Genomic DNA, 17,986 nt, shown 5'->3' with positions numbered 1-17,986 from the left:
GTTACTACATACTGATTGCCTATCAGGTTGAAAAAAGGCTGTACTTTGTGTTTTACTGATATTTCATTCAGTGTTAGAAGAGAAAGAACATGGTGAGAGTCTGGTGTAGCCCAGCTCCCTTCTGTGAATAGAGAGTCCGTCACTGACATTAGGCATTCAATAAATGCTTATTGAAAGGGGGAAAAAGCATCCATCATGTTTCTTTTTCAAAAAAATCTCTGAGTCATTTGAAAATATTACCTCTGAGCTTCTGATACAATGTCTTGTGGTTTGTTGCACCACATACGGTTATTATGATCTACTTGTCAGCCACAATCCAGAAATACTCTTACTGTTGCAGCACAAAACAATATAATAATCCACTCTTACATTTTAAATGTGTCTGGCCCACCAAGTCCTAGCTCGGGTGCCAAACACACCGTTGGGAAGGAACTGGCTGACATAGTGCCCTGAAATACCAGGTGAGTGTAATCTCTTCACGCATGCAGAGAAGAGCCTGGCTTTTGAGACCACGAAAAGGAGAAGAGGCAAATTATCTGCTCTTCCAGCAGCAGGAATCATTCAACAATAGTAGTCAGAGGGAAAAGTCTTTTGTGAAAGAAACTGTGGTGTCTCGTGGCTGTTTTTATTAAAACATTTAGTTCACCAGCATACCAACTCAAAGAGCAATTTAATTCACAAAGTGAATGAAATAAGAGTCTCGCCCCGTCAGCTACATTCCACTGCTGTTATGTGGGGTGATTTAGTGGTCAAGATCCCTACTATTCTGCTTTTGGATACTTGTGAGGAAAATCTAGAACTCATTTCCTTCAGAAACCGTATCCACATGGCACGTAGCAAGTACTACTAGACAGCAGTGGTAGAGGCTTTGTTATCGACTCCTGCCAGGTTTGCAGGCTGGGACAACAGGACATTAGTCAGTTTCCTTCCTCTTCCTCTCTCCTCTCTTCTTTTTCTTTTCTTTTTCTTTCTCTTCTTTCCTCCTTTTATTCAAAACTCTTTTGCTTATGGATGTAGGGAGTATTCCAAAAGGCAATAGGCAGAATAAATACTATTTTGAGGGCAACATAACCATTTTGACTTATAACTATATCCATATGCCTTTCTGCATTCCTAAACAGCTGAAGAGCATAGCCCAGGTGCCGGTCCTTAAAGTAGGTGTGTCCTAGGGCATTCTTTGATTTGAACTAGCCGAGTCCACTGTTTCATGTTATTGAACAGTCAAAACAGAGAAGGAAGTTTTCCATCTGTGGTCCTAGCCCAAATGAGTGACAGGATGTAGCCTCTCTCTGTAATTTTCCATGAAGTCCTCCCCTGGTCCAACTTCTATGATATCTAGAGCTACTGGGCTCCTGGGAATGCACACTCCAAAAACATAGCCTGCAGTGATTTTTCTTAGGATGGCCATGATGAGGCAGTGAGGAAATGGAGACATGCATGTTACAAATTTAGATTATTTTTTCCTCATACACTTTTTAACTTGCTATCTAGAGCCATTTTTTTCTCAGTCGGATGGGTGGTTTAAAGAAAAACTTACATTCATAACTTTTGAGTCATTTTTTTCCAGCCTGTCCTTTTATTTTGCTTCTTGGTCATCACTTTAACGGGTGGTGGAGTGGGGATCATGTACAAAAGACCTCATCTTGTCTTACAAGGCAGAGATTATGCTCATGGGGGAAATACAGGTCTTCAGATACAAGGTTCTCCCTCCCAAAGAAAGTGGCTCAGATAACAGTACCCAACAAGGTATAGCCTGACAAGTGGGACATTGCAGCCATGTTTTCAGTGTTTTCACTCTCTAGAATATTATGCAATGACTGTAGCCAAGAACCTTTGAAATATCTCTATCTGGTCACACAAAAAGGAGAGAAGAAAAAGTCCTTGGAAAATGAAACCTATCTGGTGCAAGCTAGTTGCAGATCTGGTGAAACTTCTACCTTCTTCCTCTCCCCTGCACACCCTCCCATCGCTGGAGATTGGGGGTTTTATACAGTAATAGGATGCTAGAGAAGGTGTCTATCTGGCGTGTTTGGATTCCTTGCTGTTTCGAATACTTTGAAGAAGAATGCTTGATTCCTGCAGTTTATAAAACTAGTTTAGTTAAACATGTTGGTCATCAGGCCCTGCGATGCATGATTATTCAATATGTTTTAAAATTGCCCCAAAAGTCAATCGTGCTGTCCCCTTTCTCCCTCTGCTGCCTGTCTCACTTTACTGTGAGGCACTGGAAGTAGTGTGTGCGTGTATGTCTGGGAGAAGACAGACTCCCTACCTGTAAATGGCTTGCTATTATTAGACTTGCAGTTACCAGGGGTTATATAAGACAATTGAAGCTCTGTTTTTTAACAGAGACATGATTCATGCTGCTTGTAGTAACAGTAACCACCTCCAAACGAGACAGAAACCAGACGCAGACAAAGGCTGGAGAAATCAATGCCGACTCAGTACAGCCACTCTGCTGATACCCTCTGCCTTTCAATCAGAGCACTTAGGTTATCAGGAGAGGAGGCTCCCGCTCTTTCTGGGTCTGTTCTATCTCCTGGGACTACCAGGCGAAATCATGTGGGCTGGAGCTGTGTACAAGAGAAAACTGGGCCTCGGGAGCAGGGATGTCTGACCTCCCTCCCCAGCTTCCTGTACATCACTCCCCAGGGTCTCCCCCGTGTTTCAGACACACCTGGAGGAACAGTGCTTGTTACCTGCACTGTGGCTCAGAATTCTCTGTGGCTTCTACTCAGCAAAGTTGGAACTCGAGTGTTTGGCTCACCCATTCAAGTAACTTTGCTCCAGTGACACTGCAGCGCGCTGGAAGGGGAGAGGATGGAGTGAGATTTGAGCTGCTGCCAGCGCTTTAGTACAGCTTCTCCTCAAACCTGAATGGAAGTGGACTGGCTGTGTTTGTGGACACACATGGGGCCCTTTCCTAATTCCTGCAGTAGCTGTTCTTTGAGACTCTACACTGATTCAATACTTCACAGAATGCAAAGCATTTCCACATACATCAGCTTATTTTAGCCTCACAACTTTGGGAGATAGGCCAAGCACATTATTAATCAATACCATTTTACAGGTGAGAGGTTTTATGGCTGGAAGGTAATTATGTCATTCATTGTTTCCTTGCTTATGATTTTATAAGACTCAGAAAAGTTAGTGACTTGACCATGATCGCACAACTAGTACTTATCAGATCCAAGAAGACACGGTAGTTCTTCTGATTCTCCATCTAGTACTCTGCTTCTCGGATTTGCTACAAAGCTTGTTGGCAGCCATGGCATTTTGGGGGATAAAAAAGGATTTTCTGCTGAAAACCATGGTTTTTAGATTTGAGCTCTTCTGCTCATTAGCTGGGCAACTTAAACCTCCCTCCCTCACCCCAGACTTCTCATCTGTGCAACTCGTGGTGGGGAGAACTCACTTTTAAAGAGTGGCCATGAAAGTACCACGTAAGCTCTGATGGGTCTAAATCAGTGCAAAGATTGCCGGTAGTATCCCCCCATCTCCACCACGTGCGACATCAGAAGAGAGATGCAGAGATCTCAAATTTCACCAAGAACATAAAAGTAAACTATTTTTACAACAAAAAGAAGAAATTAAGATACTTTACTGCAGAAACTGCCCATGGCTCTCAGAAAGCAACAGCCTTGACCCAGTGGCCTGTGACACATTCGAAAGTCAGGCTACCCTTCATTTTTACTCTCAAGTGTGTAAATTGTTCAGAAAGCAACTCTAAGCAGGGACATGACAGAAAATTAGCTAAGCCATTTAGCTTCACCCACCCAATAATCTCCCACAATAAAAATTCCAGTTTTAAAAATGCGTATTATTGATTACCACTAATAATAAATAATACATTGTTATGAATTTTAACTAAGGACCAACACAGAATTTTCTATTATAGCATTTTTACCATTATGCTACTATTTTCATACATTATATAATACAATATATACCTATTTTGAAGTAAGCCTAAGTAAACATTTTAACTTATAAATAGTTTTCAATTAAATCTTTGGTTTGTATACCACTTTTTATCCAGGAAGATAGCAAAATACTTCACAAGCTATACTTTAATGAAATTCATTTTCTCCTCTACCAAAATGTGAAAATCACATGTTGCTGCAGTTTTAAGAAAGAAAGCTATACTCTGTTTCTCTCATAACCAAACTCCCTGACTGGCCATCAAGAGACCAAATGTTTAGTCCTAGCCTCACTACAAACTCACTATTAGGGAATCCTTTAAGTCCTAACTTCAGAATACATTTTATCTGAAAAACTCAAAGTCCCTTAATATCTGGTTATTGCACACTCGCCTGAGACTTAAAATTTCTCAGTGGTCTATGTGGTATGGCAGAAAAAGAGCTTTACAGGAATGATGGAATTCATTGTTTGGGGGTAACATGTTGTGCTAGCGGCAGCCGAGCTGTCTTAACTTCGTCAATGCAACGTGTCTCCAGATTGACCCAAAGAGATAGAGGCTGGAAGATGCCTGGAAGGCAGGAGCACGTTCAGTCCTTTGACGTCCTGCAGGTGGTTGCTACCCTGCAGAATGGCATATTCTGTGTCCCAGGTGTGGTGATAAGCAGTGGATCCTCGCACAAGACCGACTTCCTTGTGCAGGAAAAGAGGCTTTCCTTTATCATCCAGGTACACGATTTAATGATCATGAATGATGATTTCCTCATTGGTAAAGAGGCATTTGTTCCACTGGTTCCTTTCATGGGTCCTCTGATGGTCCTAGATTCTTTTAGTCTTCTCTCCATTTGGAGTCAACTAATGCAAAGTCTCATCTTCACCTAAGAACAGAGCTGCCTTTGCTCTTCTAGATCTAGCCTTCATCTCCCCAAAGCATACATGTTACCATTTGTGGAGGTGATGATGGTAATAATGGATGGTGTTTCTTCCCCACAAGGCGGTGGTACATTCACCTGGGCCTTTAGCATATTAAACTGACCCCATAGCTACAGAAATCAAGTTTTGACCTAACATGCCCCAGTGTTAACTATTTCTGTTCACGGCCTCTAATAACATGATTATAACCCCCTAGTATTGCACAAAGGGCCACCCTAGGTGCTGGAGTTTTTATAATGTGTAAACCATGGTCTATGTCCTAGAGAATTTACATTCTTACCAGTGATAGAGGACACAGGGGTTAAACTACAACCATTTATCTAAGTGTTAAATGAGTAGCAGAGGTCAGCATGGGCTGAGACAGTTTTCATAACAGATACATGATTGATACAGGCCTTGAAAGAAAGGAAAGGCCTAGATAACAAAAAGGTCATAGAGGCCTTCCAAGCAGCCAAAATGGTATGTTCAGAGTCTCAGAGATACGAACGTGCTTAGTCTTTCTGACATTCTGTAAGTTAACCAGTTTAGACCAAATGGAGTATTGATGGAAAGGAAATCTGAGAGGGCTTATTTGATACAGATTCAGTGGACTAACATACCCAAGCTAAAGAGTTTAGAGCCAGGGAAAATCCATTAAAGCATCTTCTCTAAGCATATTCTGAAGTTAATAAATGTGCCGGTAGAAAGATGGGGGAGTGGGGGATGGTTCTGTAATCCAGTAAGTTTGGACAATGCTGGGGTCTTCAACACCTTTAATATCCTTATGGGCATTATGAGTTTGTAAGAGAGACATATAGTATTCTGTGTTTCCTGTATTTGTGTGACCAACAAACTTTTTTTGAGGTTCATCTTGAGGTTCTAGTGTTCTATAAAACTCACTTTGAGATATACCAGCTGTAAAGATTTTGAAGGGCAGGAGTAGATGACAGGGAAAAACACTGTACTGTTATGATTAATTTAGTACTGTTATGAAGTGCTAATAGTACTACTATTTTTTTCTGTCTTCAAGTACAGAAAAAAAAAAAAAAAAAGATATCACTGATGGAACCAAAGGGAAGGATAGAGACCAGAAGTAGAGAGGATAAACTCCAAGATAGGAGGAGAATGTAGAAAAAGGTAAAGATATATCTTGAGGAAACAAAATGATACAACTTCAGAGATATTGGAGAAGGAGATGAGAGCCAGTCAGTGAGCGTACCACACTGGATGCTCTAGATCCTCTTACTAATGTAGGAGGCAAGGTCATCAACTGAAAAAGAGAATGAGGAATGAGACTTGATAAAGTAAAACGTATGAAGAAAAACTACTGTAGGCTTGTACTCAGAAACAACACTGAGCAAGGAGTACGGGTATACAGATGGCATGCGTGTGCAGAGTTTCGTACTGAGAGTGGGAGGGAATGGTGAGTGGTGATATGGATTCATAACTGAATAACATGAGAAGAGGCCCTGTACATAGAAGGCCAGGGGAGCAAGGAAATCTGGCGAGTTGTTGAGAATAGTGCTGAAATGGTTGATCACGGGGTAAGGTCAGACTCGACAAACATCCGGTGAAGCCAGCAGGAGCCTACTAATGGACCAGGTGAAAAGAGTAGGTTCCTTAGGCATTAAGGAAGGGGAATTCTCAAGCTGGGGTTAGAACACTTGAGGTCAAATGTGAGGCCTCAAAAGAGTAATTTGGGGGCTTCCCTGGTGGCGCAGTGGTTGAGAGTCCGCCTGCCGATGCAGGGGACACGGGTTCGTGCCCTGGTCTGGGAAGATCCCACATGCCGCGGAGAGGCTGGGCCCGTGAGCCATGGCCGCTGAGCCTGCGAGTCCGGAGCCTGTGCTCCGCAACGGGAGAGGCCACAACAGTGAGAGGCCCGTGTAACGCAAAAAAAAAAAAAAAAAAAAAAAAGAGTAATTTGGAATGAGAACGAGGGCTAAGAAATAGCTGGAAAAGATGATGATAAAGGTCTGTCGAAAAGGTAATGGGTTTTAGGTTGACATATTAATGAAAGTAGGGAGGGAAAACATAAATCAAGCATAGAAGGTTTTGGAAAAGTTTAAAAAAAGATTGAAGAAGACATTAGTGGACCATGATGGAGAATCTAATACCATAAGCCTATGAGGAGGACCTCAAATAAACAGCAGTGAAATGAAGGCAGGAGATCAGTAGTTTAGTGATCACAGCTTGGTGTAGGTTAAGCCCCAAAGCATTGTGGTTAAAACCTGGCCCTAGAGCCCTGCTTTGTTACCCTCTAGGTTCGTGATCTATGGCAAAAAAAACACTTCACCTTTCCTAAACATCAGCTTCCTCATCTATAAAATCAGAATATAATTCCCATCTCTGAAGAGTGAGTGTAAGAGATAAAGTTAAATAATGTACAAAAAGTGCCAAGCACAAGACTTGCTGCACAGTAAGCATTTAATACGGGTAGCCAGATTACTATGGAGGTGATGAAAGCAGGAAGAGGGAAGTGACTTTCATTTTGGAGACAGTGACAATGTGTTCTTCTGGCTAATGCCATTTTGATGTTTCTCCATTTAGCCACAAATGTAATGATTAGTCCAGAAAACATACTCAGTGCGAGGGGCAAAGTATAGATAACTCTGATATAACACCAAATAACATGCTGCACCCTAAATTGTTCTCATGTTGGAATCCTCATTACGGAGGTTAAAGTGACCTTATGACCAGGTCCTGCGGCAGCCTTCTTGGACCGGAAGATTCCAGTATCAAATGACTTAGAGAAGGGGTTTCCATCACCAGGTATTCATTAAAACCAGAAAAAGTATCATCATATGTATAAACACCTATATATGTGTATATATGCATATGTATGTGTGTATGTATATATCTATATCTATATATCTCTCTCTCACCTGGTCCCAAAGATCTTTTATTTTAAAAACAAAAATCAACTGTACCTGACAACACTAAGGCTCCTGGGATGTGCAACTCTTATGAACAGAGATTATTAATTGTCAAAGAGGAATCAAGATCCCTGTAGAGAAAATTAACATAGATTTAAAGGGACAAACAGTGAGTGGGACCTTCTATTGGCAGGGCTATCCCAGAGGTCCTCAGGCCACCAGAGGTACTTCTTCTGGACATGGGTATTAACTAGTGATTAATTAAGGAGCTAAAATTTTTTAAAGTAAAACATTTCTTGTAGCATCAAAAAGCTGAAGATGGGGTTCCTGATTAGTTTTGCTGGCCATGATTGGCGCCTTATTCATTAAATGGTTTTCTCATCAGTTTCCAGGGAGGTGGGTTTGGTAATATAGACTTGGGAATTTGTTTCAGGTAATTAGTTAAAAAGTTAAAAGTCAAACAGATTTCTTTAACAGGTTTAGTGGTTTAACAGGTTGATGAGCTACTTAATTCCCACATCTTTCTTCTCAGGGGACTATTAGAGTTTTAAAGGACTTTTAAAATCATAAAATTCACCTCCTTTTCTTACAGATGAAAAAGCTGAGCCACCTAGTGGTTAAATGACTCATCCAAGGTCATGCAGCTAGTTCTATGATTTTGCTCTTTCTTTCCTTACTCTTACTTCTTTTTAACGCTCTCCTTTTCTCTTTCACCAACATTCTCTGCACTCACAACCATCTCTCTGTTGATTATTTCTTGCATTTATCCTTGCTTTATGAAATTTCCTGTGCCTCAAATTATGAGCTAGTGGGTCTTTGCCAATTAGTAACCCCTCAACACTAATTCATCACTACATTTGGGGTGAAAAAGGAGGGAAGTGAACAATTTTAAATTTACTGTGATCTTTGAGACAGCTTTCTCTACACCTGGGAATCGCTGTTAGACAATTAAGGTTAATAAAGCTCATTGAATTTCTCAGAGGAAAGGTGTTATTTGAAGTATTACCAGATACTATTGTTAAAAATAACAATAATGTAAAAAAATAGGAACTTCATATGTTAGAGACATTATCATTTTAATTTCCATTTGTGGGATCCAGAAATGATTTTTTTTCACGATGTGCTCTGTGCCAGAAACTCCTTGAATTATGTCTAATGCCTGATGACCTGACAAACTGGCCCAATCAGAAGTCAGGCATGCCATGTGAGCTGTTAGCCAAGTTTTTCAGCTTGAACTGCTCCTTTGAAAACAACCCTCAGTAGGAAGGTGAGTGTCAGACATAGGACCTGTGGTACCAGATCAGTGTCATCAGCATCACCTGGGAGCTTGTTAGAACTGTAGAATCACAGACTCCATCCCCAGGCACGCTGAATCAGAAATCTTGGGTGATTCATTTGTTCATTAGAGTTTGAGAAAACAAGTACAAGGCATCCTCATCTTCAAATAGAAAGAAGCTAGGAAGGAGTTATACTTATTGATAGTTTCTGAAAGAGTTCCTTCACCTGAGATCTGTACTCCCAGTTCTTTCAGTAACGCTGAACCATTATGGAAATAACATAAACCTGTTTCTTGTGCTGAAATAACAGTGGGAACTAGAAATGTGTCCATACTGTGTTGGAGCAGTTGTTGTGTAGTAAAAAAAAAGCACAGATTTAGAGTCAGAAAGATCTGGGTTTGAATTCTGGCCTCAATACCCACAGCTTTCTAATCTTGGAGTGGTTTATTAAGCACTCTGAGTCTCACTTTTCCACATCTGTAAAATGGGTATACTAACACCTACAGCACAACATTGCTGTGAGGATTAAATAAGAATGAACTTACACATAAAAATTCCTCATGCAGTCCCTAACAACATTTAGACATCTAACAAATTATTGTTACTATTATCTTTTTTGTAAGCCTTTGTCAGAGAAGCCCCATCTGTCATTTTAGAATGATTTGGTGTGATTTCCAAAGGGGAATGGCCATACTGAAATGAGATCTCCACAGAAAGTTCCTCGCAGCAATCTGTGGCAGTGTGTTACATAACAGCTCTGCTCTCTAAGGGCTTCCGAGACAGATCTGCAGAGCTGTCAACAATACAGCAGTCTGGAATGGAAATGACCCACTGTCTCTTCTGCCTCTGGCATCATTCAGAACCTTGCCAGCTGGGCTCCCAGGGCAGAGTCTTTATTACAGTGATGATGTAAGTGGCAGAGAGAATAGCTGGATTTCCAGATTCTGGGAAAAATGTATGACCCCAGCAGCCTTTTACCTTTTGATTTAAAAACTGAGTACGCTGGATATGGACGCCATTGAAAAAGGATAAATATGAAACCTCTTCAAGTCATTTTCACTGAGTCTTTTTTAGAGTATAACTACTCTTTAAGTAATGAAATATGACACACCATGCAATAGTTCTAATTAAAAACCCTCGGGTGTGTGCTAAGGCAAGAGGGAAATAAGGATAGAGGTGACAATTTGCCCAAAAGTGAAAGGAAAATCATAGCAAGAGGATGTGAAGCTGAGAAAGAGGAGTGTGATTAAAGGACAGAAAGATTATGTCTCCATTTAATTATAAAATGCACAATTTAAATCGAATGTTAGACCTACTTAAAATGTACTTATGTAATTACACAATGGGTGTGTATGCTTCCAGGTGATTTCTCACTGCAATGTACTAGACATATCGACCAGTGATTTCCTTTATCGTTTTAATGTAGTTGCCAAGGGAAGAAAAGAGAAGGAAGCTCTGTCTGGTTAAGGGTTGATAACTGTCCAGCCATGTGATGGTTTAGTAAGAACTATGAGGAACTCTTGGGCTTCCCTGGTGGCGCAGTGGTTGAGAGTCCTCCTGCCGATGCAGGGGACACGGGTTCGAGCCCTGGTCTGGGAAGATCCCACATGCCGTGGAGCAACTAGGCCTGTGAGCCACAACTACTGAGCCTGCGCGTCTGGAGCCTGTGCTCCGCAACGGGAGAGGCCACAACAGTGAGAGGCCCGTGCACCGCGATGAAGAATGGCCCCCGCTTGCCGTAACTGGAGAAATCCCTCGCACAGAAGCGAAGACCCAACACAGCCAAAAATAAATAAATAAATAATAATTAAAAATGAATATCTGCTTATATAAAAAAAAAGAACTATGAGGAACTCTTGAGCCCAATTTGCTGTCTACGTGGGTGTTACTATTTAATGGATCTCTCAATGCATAGCATGGCTCCACCATACTGGCCAAAGAGAATATAATGACCAGTACCCCGTTTCTCCTCTGGTGAGTAACAGTGAGTAAGGTGCTCACCTGGGGGAGACAGGTGAAGTCTTGTAGGGCCAGAGGCTAGCATTTAAGAGCTGAGCTTTTCTGGACAAGTAAAATCTCCTGAGATCCCCTGGAAAAGTCTGTTTTCCTCACCTAGGTAAACACTGTTATCCCCACAACGTGTTTTGTTGGGCTTTACATCTTCAGGAGAAAGAAAATGATTCTGTTTGAGAATGAGGCTAGAGAGGAGATTAAACAATTAATGTTTCATCTACCACAAGAGAAGAACAAGGGACGAAAATTAGAACAGACCTGGGAGCAGTCATCTATCCTTTTCTACGAGGAGATTGGTGATATAATGAAAGGAAAATAAGTAAAAATTTAAACCAGCCTATAGGATGAATACTGGGCAAAGAGAGGTGGAAAAAGATTTATTCGTGTGGCATAATAGCAAGATTTCCAATAGCCTATGTTTCTATAAGATGAATTTAACCATAGACTTACCACAGCATGTTCTCACCAAGAACTTCAGCTGAACCCACTGCTTTTCCAAAGCATGAGAAATTTCTTCATTCTGCTTTTTCACCCTGAGTTGAATCACCCCAGTGGTACTTGCAGTATTGTCATAATTGTTTCTTCTGGTAATGCTAAGAAGTGTGCTTCCTTGTTCTTTAAACCCACCCTTATTTTTTAAACATCAGTTAACTATAAAAGGACATTTATTAGTTTGATTTATTGAAGTGAATAAGTGAAACAAAGTTTTTCTTTCTGTGGAACCCAGTGTATCCTTGCAGGCTATGCACCCAACCCCTCACTCTCTTTGGTCTGGTCACTGCTGATGGTCTGCTGGGTCTATTCGTGCCAAGAAACACTGGTAGATATTCAGAGATTAGTGACCTTTTCTATCAATTGTCGTTGCTCAGCTGCTAGTAAGGATGTGGCCTTGAGCAAGTCAGTTCCCTTGATGTCCTCATCTGAAAAAAGAGGGGTTGGAGTAGATGAGCTTTAAGGTCTTTCCAGTTCAATCTCAGCTTCCATGACTCTAAGCAAGCATCTTTATTGCTTTTATTTTCTTTAATAAACTTTTTATTTTAGAACCTTTTTAACTTTTTACTTTATATTGGAGTATACTTTATTAACAATGTTGTGAAAGTTTCAGGTATACAGGAAAGTGATTCAGTTATACATATACATGTATCTATTCTTTTTCAAATTCTTTTCCCATTTAAGTTGTTACATAACGTGGAGCAGAGTTCCCTGTGCTGTACAGCAGGTCCTTGTTGGTTATCTGTTTTAAATATAGCAATGTGTACATGTCAATCCCAAACTCCCTAACTATCCCTCCCTCCCCACCCTTCTCCCCTGGTAACCATAAGTTAGTTCTCTAAGTCTATTTTGTAAATAAGTTTATTTGTATCATTTCTTTTTAGATTCCACATACAAGCGATATCATACATTTCTCTTTCTCTGTCTGACTTACTTCACTCAGTATGACAATCTCTAAGTCCATCCGTGTTGCTGCAAATGACATTATTTCATTCCTTTTAATGACTGAGTAGTATTCCATTGCATATATGTACCACATCTTCTTTATCCATTCCTCTGTTGATGGATATTTAGGTTGCTTCCATGTCTTGGCTATTGTAAACAGTGCTGCAATGAACTGTATCCTTTCGGACCATGTTTTTCCCTGGATATATGCCCAGGAGTGGGATTGCTAGATCATATGGTAGCTCTATTTTTAGTTTTTTAAGGAACCTCCATACTGTTCTCTATAGTGGCTGTACCAATTTACATTCCCACCAACAGTGTAGGAGGGTTCCCTTTGCTCCACACCCTCTCCAGAATTTATTGTTTGTGGATTTTTTGATGATAGTCATTTTGACTGGTGCAAGGTGATATCTCATTGTAGTTTTGATTTGTATTTCTCTAATAATTAGTGATGTTGAACATCTTTTCAGGTGCCTCTGGTCTATCTGTATGTCTCCTTTGGAGAAATGTCTGTTTAGGTCTTCTGCCCATTTTTTGATTGGGTTGTTTGTTTTGATGATATTAAGCCTCATGAGCTGTTTGTAAATTTGGGGGACTAATCCCTTGTCAGTCACATCATTTGCAAATATTTTCTCCCAATCTGCGGGTTGTGTTTTCATTTTGTTTATGGAAAGACCTTAAAGCTCATCTACCCCAACCCCTCATTTTACAGGGGGATTTCCTTTGCTGTGCAAAAGCTTTTGAGTTTAATTAGGTCCCATTTGTTTATTTTTGTTTTTATTTCCGTTACTCTGGGAGATGGATCAAAAAAAATTATTGCTGTGATTTATGTCAGAGAATGTTCTGGCTATGTTTTCCTCTAAGAGTTTTATAGTGTCCGGTCTCACATTTAGGTCTTTAATCCATTTTGAGCTTATTTTTGTGTATGTTATTAAAGAATGTTCTAATTTCACTTTTTTACATGTAGCTGTCCAGTTTTCCCAGCACCACTTATTGAAGAGACTATCCTTCCCCTATTGTACAGTCTTGCCTCCTTTATCATAGATTAATTGACCATAGGCATGTGGGTTTATTTCTGGGCTTTCTGTCCTGTTCTATTGACGTATATTTCTATTTTTATACCATTACCATACTGTTTTGATGACTATAGCTTTGTAGTATAGTCTGAAGTCAGAGAGCCTGATTCCTCCAGCTCCATTTTTCTTTCTCAAAATTGCTTTGTCTATTTGGGGTCTGAATCAGCAGACATCAGCTAAGCACTAACCTGTGTTCAAAGCATTGCGCACTATGGGTACAAAGTAAAAATGGCCTCTGCCTTCAAGAAGCTTGGCGGGGGGAGACAAATTACACAAATAATTATTAGAGTCCATAGAATGTGGGAAGGGAGTGGTGCAAAAAGTGCTTGAGGATTTGAGAAGGGCACTTTCCTTTGGAAAATGTCTCATAAGCGAGGTGGTGTTTGGATGACCCCTAAAGAAGCTCTATGTAGACACTGGGAAAGGGGAGGAAAGACCATGACCATGGTGGGAACAAGTGGGACTTCTGCAGTGTAGAATGCACTGTAGAAAAAAAGAGTAAGAAATTAGATTGGGGCTATATTGTAGGAGCCTAGAATGCCAAGCTGAGAAGTTTGCATTTAATCCAGTAAGCAAAGAGCAAAGGAGTAATGTGTTTAGAATGGTACTTTAGAACAGTAAATGTAGTGTTGTTGTGAAGGATGGACTAGAGGTAAAGAGGATCTGAGGGAAGGGAAGCCGGTTAGGAGGCACTCACAGAAGTCTAGGCAACAGGTGATAAAAGGATCAATAGGTGTTGGGATAAAAAGTGAGTATTGATTCACAGCCTGAGTAAAAATCACAGGAGTTGGTAGCTGATTGGATATGGGAAATGAAAGAAAAGGAGGAACTAAAGAAGACGCCTCGATTGTAGTCACAAGTAACTGGACAAAGATGGTACCAGTAGCAGGAAATGGGAAGGCTGGAGAAGCAACATATTTTGAGGGAAGGGCAATGAATTCTGCTGGAAACTTTCTGAATTAGAAGTGCCTGTGCAGTGTATGATGGAGATGTGAGCTTCTCAGAGTTAGAGGCCCCATCTTATTCATCTTTTCTAGGTTCCTAATAGAGTCTATGTAAACAATGAATGAATGAACAAACAAGCAAATGAATCAATGAACCGATAACCAGTAGTTATTTAGAATTCAGGTCTGGAGCTCTGTAGACAAGCGAGAACTAAAGATAGCCATGTGGGTGTTCTCTATGGAGAAGTGACTGTTGAGGCCATGGAGGGTGGCTGTGTAGGCAAAGCTTGAGGAGAGAGAGAGTCTTGAGGCCTGTCTGCATTTAGGAAACAGGAGAGAGAAGGCAGGCCAGTGGAAGAGGCAGAAGAGAACTGAGAGCGGGAAGTCAAGATGATGCAGCGTCCCAATGAGAAGGGAGGAGAGTTTCCAGAATAAAGTGGTAATCAGGGCGCCGTGTGGCCAAAGGGGAAAGTCCTGGGAAAAGACCTCTGGGCCTGAGGCTCTGAGACAGACAAGGGTCCATTCTGTAGCCCCTGAGGCTGAACTCCTTGGGGTTAGAGGATATGGCAGAAAACAGAGGCTGTAGTGAAGGGTGGAGAGAAGGCAAGAGCTCAGAAACATGGCCAGGTCAGTGGGCGTTTTTAAGATAGGCAAGAATCTCAGAGCAGCAATGAGAGAGTGATTGCGGTGGAATGAACACTGGAAGAAGAGTCCGCTGTGGCCAGGCTTCCCCTACCCTCACCCTCCACCTCAACTCCAACTCAGGATCACAATGTCAGCTCCACACTGGTGGGTGCTGTTAACAGCTTCACACCAGACAGGCAGTCAGGTGGAAACACTGCAAAGGGGACCTGGACAACGCCCTCTCCCTCTCCCTCCCCTGACCCACTGTTCTCTGGTGCAAACTGCAGGACCCGACTCTCAACCAAGTCCCACGGTTCTGGCTCTATAGCATGAGCGATCAGCATCACCTCTTCATTTAACAGCCTTATCTTTGTTTGTTCCTTGTCTGATCCAGATGCAGCCGCTCTCTGCTCCCTGCCCCAATGAACATCTGCACTAGGCCCAAGCCTTGGAGTGATTTACCTGAAGAGTGACACCATTTATTTGAAAACTACTGTGAGTACATTATGCCTCCAATGAAAGGCTTCTTAGTTCACTTTGTTTAATTTTTTTAAAAAACTCACACAATTGTAAGAGCAGATGAAATTTTAGATGGCTTCATCTCTTGGGTGCAGCCAGGTGACCAGACTCAGTCCTGAAGTGCCTGCACTGGTTCTCCGCTTCCAGCCTGCAGTGCGCTCCCTGGGTAGCATCGCGCCTGCCTCGCGGGGTGGCTGTGCTGAGCTGCATCTGAGCGCACCTTGCGGGGACCGGTGCTGTTCTGCTTGGTCATCTGCGCCTCTGCCTGAAGCGGTGGCAGCTCCAGCCCTATCTGTTTGCTTCTCATCACCCTTCTTTGCCATTCTGTTGAATCTCACTGCAGCTTGTCATTTCACGCCACGCTGGACACATCCGAGAGCCAGCTTTCCGTGCCTGTGTCCACCTGTGATGTAGCTGCATCTGTGTCCCGTGCTGTGGTCTCCTTGTTATTCAAGGGGGCCAACACCCACCCTTGCAGCTGCGGGCTTCTTCGGCCACATCTCAAACCATTGTGCCCAGGTCAGCTCTGCCCTCTGGATGCATAGCTCTGAGTACTTGATTTAGTTCCCTCCACATCAGACATTTACGTAGAAGTACAACCCTTGCAAGTCAAGTTGCAGAAATAAGTTGGGGTAGGAGCTATGATGCCTACAGAAAAATACTGATGAAAGAGTGACATCAAGTATTCATTGATCATTGCTAGAAGTAACAGATGAATATATGCTCTCTTTTACTAGAAAAGCCAGAAATTTAAATTACTTAGAGGCTATGCATGCAAAATAATTATACATTTTAGAACAAAAACTCATTCTGGTTGTTATATTTACACATTTTCCTATATGGTGTGAGGAAGGTAACGGGATGGTGTTTTACAGACATTTCTGTTACTGGAAAACGCCAAACCTGGGAGACTAACATCCCTCTCAGGCTTCAGGTAGGATTTTCACATTCATATTTTCTACGTCTTTAACTATTCTGGCATAAATCAAACCCAAAGGGATGAAGTCAGAGTTTTGTGTTGTTTTATTTTGCATTGCATTTTACCTTTAATGCTGTCAGTCACCTGAATTGTAATTGGTGGTGACGGATATGAAGGCAATAGGCAGGCCTGCCTGGCCAGGTTGGAGGTGGGAACCATTAGGCTGATCTACAGTACCAATGTGCTCGAGGGACTGGGGACTAAAGACATGACAAAGGGTCAAAAATAGAGTGTCCTCATTCCATACCCGTGCAAGGAACTTGCTTGTGGAAGCACCTTCATTCGTCCTTAAGTTCAAGCGAAAGAATGCGTTAGAAATCCCCACATCTGGAGAGTTTTCTGAGTTTTTCTTCATCACAGAGTAACTATTGCCGGTGCAGGTATCACAGGCACACCGGGATGCAGCCTGGTTCCAAAGTTTCAGCCTGGTTTATCCTTTGGGAGGGAAGAGAGTCTTTGCCACTCCTACCTTCCTGTACTGCAGAGAACGCATAACCAGACCTAGAAATCAGGAGCTAAGATTTCCTAAAAATCTCCGGGAAGCCCACAAGGGAGCCGGGCTGTTTGTGCCATTGGACATATTTCCTCTATGCAGAATTCCAGTGCCTGCATTCATGTTTTGCAGGTCCTAGAGAATGGACAAATTGAGTTCTAATCCTTGCAGCCTTTGCTTTTCAGAAACCCAGCTTCCTCATATGTAAAAGAGAAATAATAAAACTTACAGAGACTTGATAGGTGCAAACCTTCATTCAGTAAGGTGAATATGGTATAAAAATGTGGACTAATTATAAACGTATCCCTCCCTATGGATTCACAATACCTGGGTGAAGTCTCAAGGCCTGGAGGTGGGTAAGGAGAGAGTGACTGTTAGATTTTAAAGCCTACCCACTCCCACACCACCTGCACGACTGGGCTCGGCAACCTGCCTACCTACCTGGATTGTTGCAATGACTAAATGAGATAATGTGTATGTAGCATCTGGCACAGCAGACATGAGTATATTTACTCAGCCAACTAAAATTTACCGGGCATTTACTATGTGCCAGGCACTGTTCTAGGCACTAGGGGTGTGGCACCGAACAGAACAAACCAAAAATCCTTGCTCTCACATAGCTTATGTTCAGTTTTCTTCCCCCATAAATTACAAATAGACAAAACAGGTAAATGGACACTAAGAGAGAACTGATTTCATTCGATTTGCTGTGTCTTTCCTTCCAGAAAGTATAATTGAGAAGAAAAGGGTAAAGGAGATGGAGAGGGGGAAAATAGGTATGCTTATTCATCTCCCCCTCACCCCTGACACACATACACAAAACCCCAGAACATTCTCTGCCCTGATGCGTGGCCCAGGAGACCGACCTCTCCGGACCACGTTACCTAGGCTGCCTTCTCCTCTGGCTTCCCTTTGAATTTA

General features: G+C 41.8%; 1 protein-coding gene across 20 annotated transcripts in view; it reads left to right on the top strand.

The window, feature by feature from the left end:
• The window catches only part of ZBTB20 (zinc finger and BTB domain containing 20), a 797,904-nt gene that overhangs the window by 730,902 nt on the left and 49,016 nt on the right, over positions 1 to 17,986 (top strand). For 19 of the 20 annotated variants that reach the window (XR_009519244.1, XM_060010675.1, XM_060010674.1 and 16 more), the window contains one exon: positions 15,469 to 15,569. The gene's annotated coding sequence lies outside the window, so the exon portion shown is untranslated. Of the gene's footprint in view, positions 1 to 15,468; positions 15,570 to 16,501; positions 16,528 to 17,986 lie in introns of those variants that run through there. The other variant, XM_060010683.1, reaches the window with a different exon arrangement.

This window comes from Delphinus delphis, chromosome 4 (assembly GCF_949987515.2).
Source record: "Delphinus delphis chromosome 4, mDelDel1.2, whole genome shotgun sequence".
Classification (NCBI taxonomy): Eukaryota; Metazoa; Chordata; class Mammalia; order Artiodactyla; family Delphinidae; genus Delphinus; species Delphinus delphis.
This window is presented reverse-complemented; position numbering and strand designations above follow the sequence as displayed.